Source organism: Herpailurus yagouaroundi, unplaced genomic scaffold, assembly GCF_014898765.1.
Source record: "Herpailurus yagouaroundi ecotype Mexico unplaced genomic scaffold, PumYag 254, whole genome shotgun sequence".
In the NCBI taxonomy this organism is placed as follows: Eukaryota; Metazoa; Chordata; class Mammalia; order Carnivora; family Felidae; genus Herpailurus; species Herpailurus yagouaroundi.
Genome location: NW_024412471.1, coordinates 515,512 through 523,785, shown reverse-complemented (window position 1 = coordinate 523,785; position 8,274 = coordinate 515,512).

Genomic DNA, 8,274 nt, shown 5'->3' with positions numbered 1-8,274 from the left:
TTTTTTATTGTCTTTAAAGTTTAATTTAATTTAATTTAATTTAATTTATTTTTTATTTTTTAAAATTTACATCCAAATTAGTTAGCATATAGTGAAACAATGATTTCAGGAGTAGATTCCTTAGTGCCCCTTACCCATTTAGCCCACCCCCCCTCCCACAACCCCTCCAGTAACCCTCAGTTTGTTCTCCATATTTATGAGTCTCTTCTGTTTTGTCCCCCTCCCTGTTTTTATATTATGTTTTATGTGTTTTAAAATTTGTTAATATACTCCTAATTTGTATCAAATTGTGAGAATTTTCCAATGTCATTATAAACTCTTTCAAAAACTGATTTTTAATGACTGCATTTAATTACTCCATTATTTTGGTGTCCTATTCTTAGATCTTTTGATTATTTCCAACTTTTAACTATTACAACAATGTAACAAACATCCTATATACAAATAAATGAAGATACCTGATTATTTCTTTAATATGATTAATCCCTAGAGATGAAATCATTGCATCAAAAAGTGTGAACATTTTTAAAGCTCCTGTTGTATATTTATAAATTTATTTTATAAAGTTGGTTCCAATTTTCTACCCCTCTAGTAGTGTTTAAGCCCATCTTACTATCATTTATTTAAAAATGAATTATTCTTTTTGTAACCTGGCATTCTAGGTAAATGACCCATCAACAATACAGTTGTGGTCCTGGCTTCCCAAGGATCTTACCAAGCTGAGGTTGTAGGTACACAGGTTCAAAAGAGGATCTGGGAAATATGATTAGAAGAAAAGAACAGAAGCTGGCATTTTCCAGTGTGGGGAAGTCAGGCAGGCTGGTGCAGGTGATAGGGATAGGTGGATATGGCAGAGGGGAGCAGAGGGCACCCATGTTGATCAAACATCTCTACATGAAAGTTGCTGTACACATAGTATTAACCTACAACAACTGTGTGAAGGAAATGCGATCCTCATTTTCCAGTGAGGAACCTGAAGCTCATAAAGAGTTTCAGTGCCAAAGTTATGCAGATGGTAGGTGGCAGAGCTAGGATTCAGCCCAGAATGTCTGACATTCTGACACCTGGCCTGGCATTGGCAGCTTTTCACTACAACACGATGCTCTCAGGAGAACACCAGAGTCCCAAGCTACAGAAGGAACAGAGAAGGTGGGCAATGTTGCAAAGTAAAATGAACAAACAAACAAGAAAACCAGACTCTTAAATACAGAGAACAAACTGGTGGTTGCAGAGGGGAGGGGGGTGGGGGATGGACAAAATAGATAAAGGAGATGAAGAGGTACAAACTTTCAGTTACAAAATAAATAAGTCATGGAGACGAAAGTACAGCACAGGGAATATAGTCAAGAATATTGTAATAACGTTGCCTGGTGACAGATGGTCACCACACTTACCTGGTAAGCACTGAGTAATATAGAGAATCGTGGGATCAGTATCTTGTACCCCTGAAACTAATATAACATTTATGGAAATTATACTTCAATAAAAAAAGAAACCTGAAAAAGTTTGGTATAGACAAATTTTATTGTTAGTTCCTAGGTGCAGGGAGAGGTGAGGGTTGTCATTCTGTGTGAGGGGAATGAAAGATGCCTCCATTTGGGGGACAGACAAATTCCTCCGTGAAGGGGTGTGGATTTAGCACTTGTGGCATGCCACTGAGCTGGATAAGCTGCCTGCTTTCAACAGATGCCACAAATTGCAGCAGAGCCACCTGCAGGCCCCGTGTCAACGTAGGTGAGGTGCTTATGTAAGGTCGTAGAGCAGAGTCATCAGCAGCTTATTCAGATGGCAAAACTCTAGAGGGGAGGCAGAGGCCAGAACCAGCTAGGTGAGAAAGACCAGGTCATGGATGGAAAAACCATAAACCTGTGGTGCAGGTTACTGCATTGCTGCTAAATTTCAAGAAAAATAATATGTTATGTTAAGGTGTGATTTAATCTTTCATTGATTTGGGTAAGGAGGTGTAATTAAATTTATAACAACCATTCATAACACAAACACTTCAACCATTGGTATGGCTACCGATCTTATCATGAAGTAGATGGTAATTAGAGCAGTGAGTTCCTGTCTGGTGTATCATGGAAAAGAGAAGTGGATTTTAGTCCTCTGTTTTATAAGGGCAACTATGTATTTATTGTGAGTGGCAGGCAGTGGAAAAGATGCTTATTGAAATGACAGAGGGGGTTTGGGGAGGGGGAGGTCGCAGTCATGGTGAGTAGAGTTCCATTACAAATACATCTTTCTGCACCAGAGATTGAGGCTCAAATAGCCATTTTCAGGGTTGGTGATAGCTGTGGCAGAAACACCTGGAATCGTAACAAGGCTAAGGTTCATTTTGGGGTCCCCAAGTAGAGAGCAGGGACTTCTGAACTCTGAGCTATGATTCCTTGGTTATTTCAATACTTTCCATTGTATCTATTAGTTTTATGTTAACTCCTTGATGGTGGGACTTAGGTCTGGCTTATTTTATAATATGCCAGGCACAAAATTGGTGCTCAGTAGATTTGTAGTAATATACAAATGTATCATAGCATGGCATTCCATTTTTATTATTTATGGTTATTTAGATTTGGAATTAGAATTAAAAGATATGGTAGATTCCAGCATGTTTATAGGAATTTTCCTCTGGGGTTGGTGACTTTCCCTTGGAAGAAAAAAAAAGGAATCAAACAAGGAATATTTCATGATATGGGATGAAATGTATCATAAAATGAAGGTTTATTTTTCCAGTCAATGTGGCCTGAATTGTTCTAATTTGTTAAATGTGCTTCTCTAAGTCAGATGCAAGAGTTGAGGCACTAAGGGTTGACTATGCCACACACACCCTCCATTCCACTGCCCGAGTCTTGTGGAAAAATAAGCCACTTAGAGATACACTCCCTACCTTCTTCTTAGGTAACAGCCTAATTATCTTGAAAGAGTGAGAGGGTGAAGCAGTGAGAAACTGATTTTGTCCTGATACATAAGGGGCTTGAGATACAGAGGGGAGGGTTAGTGTTATATGGGTACATTGATAGTTAATACTCAAACGTTCAGCCCTAATCCTTAGGTTTTCTTTGAGAGAGAAATGACCTGTGAAATGAGCTGTGGTCCAGAGCAGCTGCTAAAAGCCACAATTATATTTTCATAAGAAGAAAGCCTAGACCCTGAGAATCTATACTGGGCCAAGGTCAGGCTGATTAGGACCATATGTATCTTCTCCTTCTTCAAACATTCTTTGCTTTCTAAATGACTGGTCTTAAAGCATGCTTCATTTAGTTCTTAATGTTTTTTGAGTGCTGGCCATGCCATGTATGTGCCAGGCATACATATACTTTTATATGTAAAGATTTATCTGTCCTCATAACTACTAACTATGAGGAGATACCACTATTTATTTTACAGGTAAGATAACTAATATAGACATATCTGTATCAAGGGCACACTTCTTGTAAGGTGTGCAGCTGAGGTTTGAACCCTGGCAACCTCTTACCATAGCATACAGTCTCAACCACCAAAGTCTACTAACATGGGATACTCTAAATCACTGGAGATAGTTCATGGAAGCTATTTTGCAACCATACATGTTTGTATACATACATATATAGTTTGATACAAGTATAATTTATATGCGTTACATATAGCTGTATAATTTATGTTTTACATAGTATAATTTATAGATTGCATATATATTTGCATATGTAATACTAGACATACATTTTCTGTAGATATTTATATAGTAATTTGCATATAGAAGATCTGGAAGGGATTAGATAACAATGGTTATCTCTGGGCAAGAGTATTATTGGTGTCTTTTGTACTTGTGTCTTTTATGATTTCTTCATGACAAGCATATAATGGTTTGTAACTAAATTTTCTTAATTTAAAAAAGGATTTTTTACTTTGCTTAGGACATTTAAAGACATGCATTGACTAAACTTGTGACTGCTCTGTACAGGATTATACAAAGTCCAGGCAAAACCCTGTGTTCAGAGTAGCATGTGGCTGGCTGGTTACCATGACTGGTTTATTTTCTTTTCTAGACAGGAGAGTGAAGACTTAACATGGTATGGATTACTGTATTGGCCCCATGACACTTCTCCAACAGGCAGGCCTCTTCAAGTTGGGCCCATTTTGTTATCTTTGGGATGTTAGCTCTTCTCCAGAGAACCCCAGATAAACTAGAACCAGTGTTCCCTCCACATGTCACCCAGAGCTATAGCCTCAAAACTGCCTCAGCAATCCTGGTAGCACCGCAGAATGGGGAGCCTCTTCCCCCTGGAGATCTGCTCAGTGTTGTAAGGAGAAGTTTCAGGGAACACTTTCAGCCATGGTAGGAGGTGATGCTGCTTTGAGAGTTTAGGCCTTATCTGTCAACAGGCCCAGCCCGAATCCTCAACTTGTCTACAAGAACTGCAAGCCTCTTTCCAGTCAGACACAATAGAGGCAAAGCCATTTGGCCACTTTAGTTTCTTAATTTTATCCCTCTGTTACATGGAAATATGTCAGAATAGGAGGTTCCCCTTCCACCTCAAACTCTGCCCGCTTCCCAGAGATGTACAGAAGGGAACTACCATTCATTACTTATAGCTTATGTATAAATGGGGGGCACTGAGGACGCTCCGCACACAGCTGAGTGGTCTACATCCATCCTGGGAGATGAATTTGGTGTTCCTATAAGTGGCCAGGACAAGGGTCGGCCACCATCTTGGTCTCAGGGCCCCAAGGAGAAGGTACAGATTGCTGTTTCCTGCCTTGAGGAGGGAGAACCCCAGGATATCTACCTTCCTGTCTCTCCACAGGGACTGCTCCTAAAATGCCCTTTCCCAGGTAAAATAATTTTAGGCATCTATAAGGCCATCCCTGTGCAATGGAGCCAAAGCCCTGGCAAGAGATCTAGCTCTACAGGGGGATCAGAGAAGGACCTGCCCCAAATCAGAGCAGGAGCCCATTTGTCACTGGGAGTGGCTCTGTGAAGGGCACCCCCCCCCCCCCAACAAACACACACATACATACACCTACACTCAACCCTATAGCTCAGAGCAGCTTGGGGTGGGTCATGACTGAAATTTTCAGGACCACTTCCTTCAGGAAATGTGCCCAGTGTCATACTACTGACTGAACCTGTCCTAATTTCTGGTACCATCTTTCATTCCAGCAAAATCTGATTGCCTGCAGAAGCTCCTTTAGAGGTATTAGTTCTCACCACCACCAGGGGGTAGCAGTGGTGCACCTGCCCTCCATACGAATGCAAAGTACTAGTGGAAGAGGTTGGCTGGGCTTTGGAGGGAGTCTTCAGCCAAAGTATCCTTGAAGACCTGGCCGTTTACACACTATATAGGCAATGTGACTGAAGCTTATGAGCTTTGGAAGAGTCAACAAAATGTTTAGGGGCATCTGGGTCGCTCAGTTGGTTAAACATCCAACTTCAGCTCAGGTCATGATCTTGCAGTTGGAGCCCAGCGTCGGGCTCTGTGCTGACAGCTCAGAGCCTGGAGCCTGCTTCAGATTCTGTGTCTCCCCCTCTCTGCCCCTCCCCTGCTCATGCTCTCTCTCTCTGTTCTCAAAAATTTATTATTATTCAATAACAAATAAACGTCAATTTTTTTTTCAAAAAGTCAACAAAACGAATCAGAAATAAATAGATGTCTTTCTGTAAGTATGTCAGCTCCAAAATAAAATTGGGTAAAATTGAAATCTATAAATCTTGAAAGGTCTAGAAATAAAAAGTCATGAACCTCATTCATTGTGAAATCTATAAAATTTTTATATCCATAAAAATTATTACTAATTAAGCAATTTTAATATGGAGTTTTTTTCTAGAATGTATACTGTAATTGAAAAGAAAGCATAGCCAAAATGAATGTATGACTTATATGTAAATAATTTCAAAAACAAAATTATTAAAATGTTTTCAAAAACTTTTAGTAAAAATCATACTTAAGTGGTCTATAGATACATTTTAATATGTTTGATATCATGTGGAAGGGTTATCCCCCTACTCTTCAAGAGAAATATAGTTCATCTCAGGGGCAGTGAACACATACACTCCATTTACATCACACCCTTCTATATTTTCTACAAAATTTCCCTCTTGCATCTAGGAAACTTTAGACATTTGAGGAAGGTCAGAAAGTCCAGAGAGAAGGAGGGGCATGACCAGTGATGGAGCAGTGTGGTTACTTTGGTGGGGGCCTTGTGGTCACAGGGGTTAGGACACACTCACAGACACCCAGGCTCAGAAAGAAAGTAGATCCTTCTTGAGTGGCAGACTCATATATGCCAAGCCCAGAGACTAAGATTGGCAGTCATGATTTCAGTTCATTAATTTACAACAAGAAACATGATTGTTGAAAGGACTGGTCACTCATACCCCTTAAGCAGTGTCTTTTCTTCCACATAGACAGCAATATCATAATTAGAAGCTGGTGATCACAGACTCAGAGGAGGAAATTTGGTTTGTTGATTTGGAGGTTAATGGCATCCAGCCAGTCACCTGCTAGAGAGTTCCATTGCCATCATAGACCTTGCCACTGGGACTTGACTCTCTTGCCTAGACATAGACTGCTTATATGGGTCCAGCCTCATTGACCTCCATGAATCCCCTTTTCTACATTTAGCTGAATAACCCCCCTCCCCTCTGAATGAATGGTTAATACATTAAAGTTGCAGTCAGATTCTGTTAGTTTAGACACCATTCTTTCTTTTTAAGGTTGACTGTGAATATGTCTCTGATTTGATCCATTCCAATGTTTAATATTTACAAGGAATCTCTTTTTTATTTATACCTAAACATGGGAGGGATTCTACTGTAGCTTTCAGATCTGTCCAGCAAAGCACAGGAGGTTACAGGGGATAGGCTGTCAGCTCTTGACTCTGCTTGAATTCATTGTTGCTTGACTTCTCTTTCAGGACCACTTCTGCCTTCATATTTCCCCCCATTGTTCTAAGGTACCACCACCCTTCCTTTTCCTGGAAGCTCCCTGGAACATGAATCCAGAGAATGGCATCTATTCCAAGATGTCAGTGGGCTCCACACTTCCAATGCCAGAATGTTCTTCTGGGGCCTGAGGTAGGATTAGAAGGGCCACGGTCTGTGACTTCTTTCCAATCCCTCTGTGTAAATTCTCACATTCTGTGCTTCTTGTTTCTGTGAGGTGATCAGTCACTACATTTAGGGCCAAAAAGTCTGGGTTTAGTTTTACATCTGCCATTTTCTAATTGCATGACTTTGGAAACACTAAAAGAAACCATTTTCTTAGTTGATATGAGCTTGATTATATTTACATTTGCCTTCCATAATCACAAGACTATCTAGAGATTATATGACCTAATGTATGTGAAAGAGGAGATCAAGTTATTCTATTTTTTTCAACAAATAATTATTGAATGCTACTATCTGCCAGGATCTACTTCAGGCACTGGGAAAAACCATGAACAAAACAGGTAGAGGTAATAATGATGAACCCAAGTTCCCTCCACCGAGGCTGTATCATTTTGTTTTCCCACCAAAAAGTGTGTGAATGCCTCTTCTCCACAGCCTTGTCAACAAAGTCTTTTCTCAAACTTTCAGAATTTCGCCAAACTGATGGTGAGAAATGATATCTCAGTACAGTTTTAATTTGTGTTTCTATTGTTATAAATAAGCTTTAGCATCTTTTCATATATTTAAGGATCATCTGAATGCCTTCTGTCAACAAGCTGTTTATATCTTTTGTCCATTGTTGTTTCTTATTTTGTGCATTTGTGCTTTCTCACCTATACCTGTCTCACCTTTTAAAAAATTAGGTTGGTTAGTAGTTTCCTACTTTGTTCTTTCAAAATAATAGGTTACTTACTTACTTATTTATTTATTGTACTAATTTCCTATTTTCTTAGTCACTAATTTATGCTTATGCCTTTTAAAACAGTTCCTTATACATTTTTTGTTTTCTTCACTGATTTTCTTGGGAGCACTCATGTAATTCATACAGATCCTTATACATCTAGTTTACTTATCATCATTTTCTAACAGTTCTACAATTTCATTTTGTAGTCATCTCCTTTTATCCAAGAGTTATTTAATAGAGTGTGTCTGTTATTAATTTCCAACAAAACAATAACAACAGAGAGATTTGGCAATATTTACTGATATTATATGTGCGTGCAAGAGCACTATTTCTATTATTTCTTTTCTTTTTTTTTTTTTATTTATATATGAAATTTATTGTCAAATTGGTTTCCATACAACACCCAGTGCTCATCCCAGAAGGTGCCCTCCTCAATACCCATCACCCACCCTCTCCTCCCTCCCAC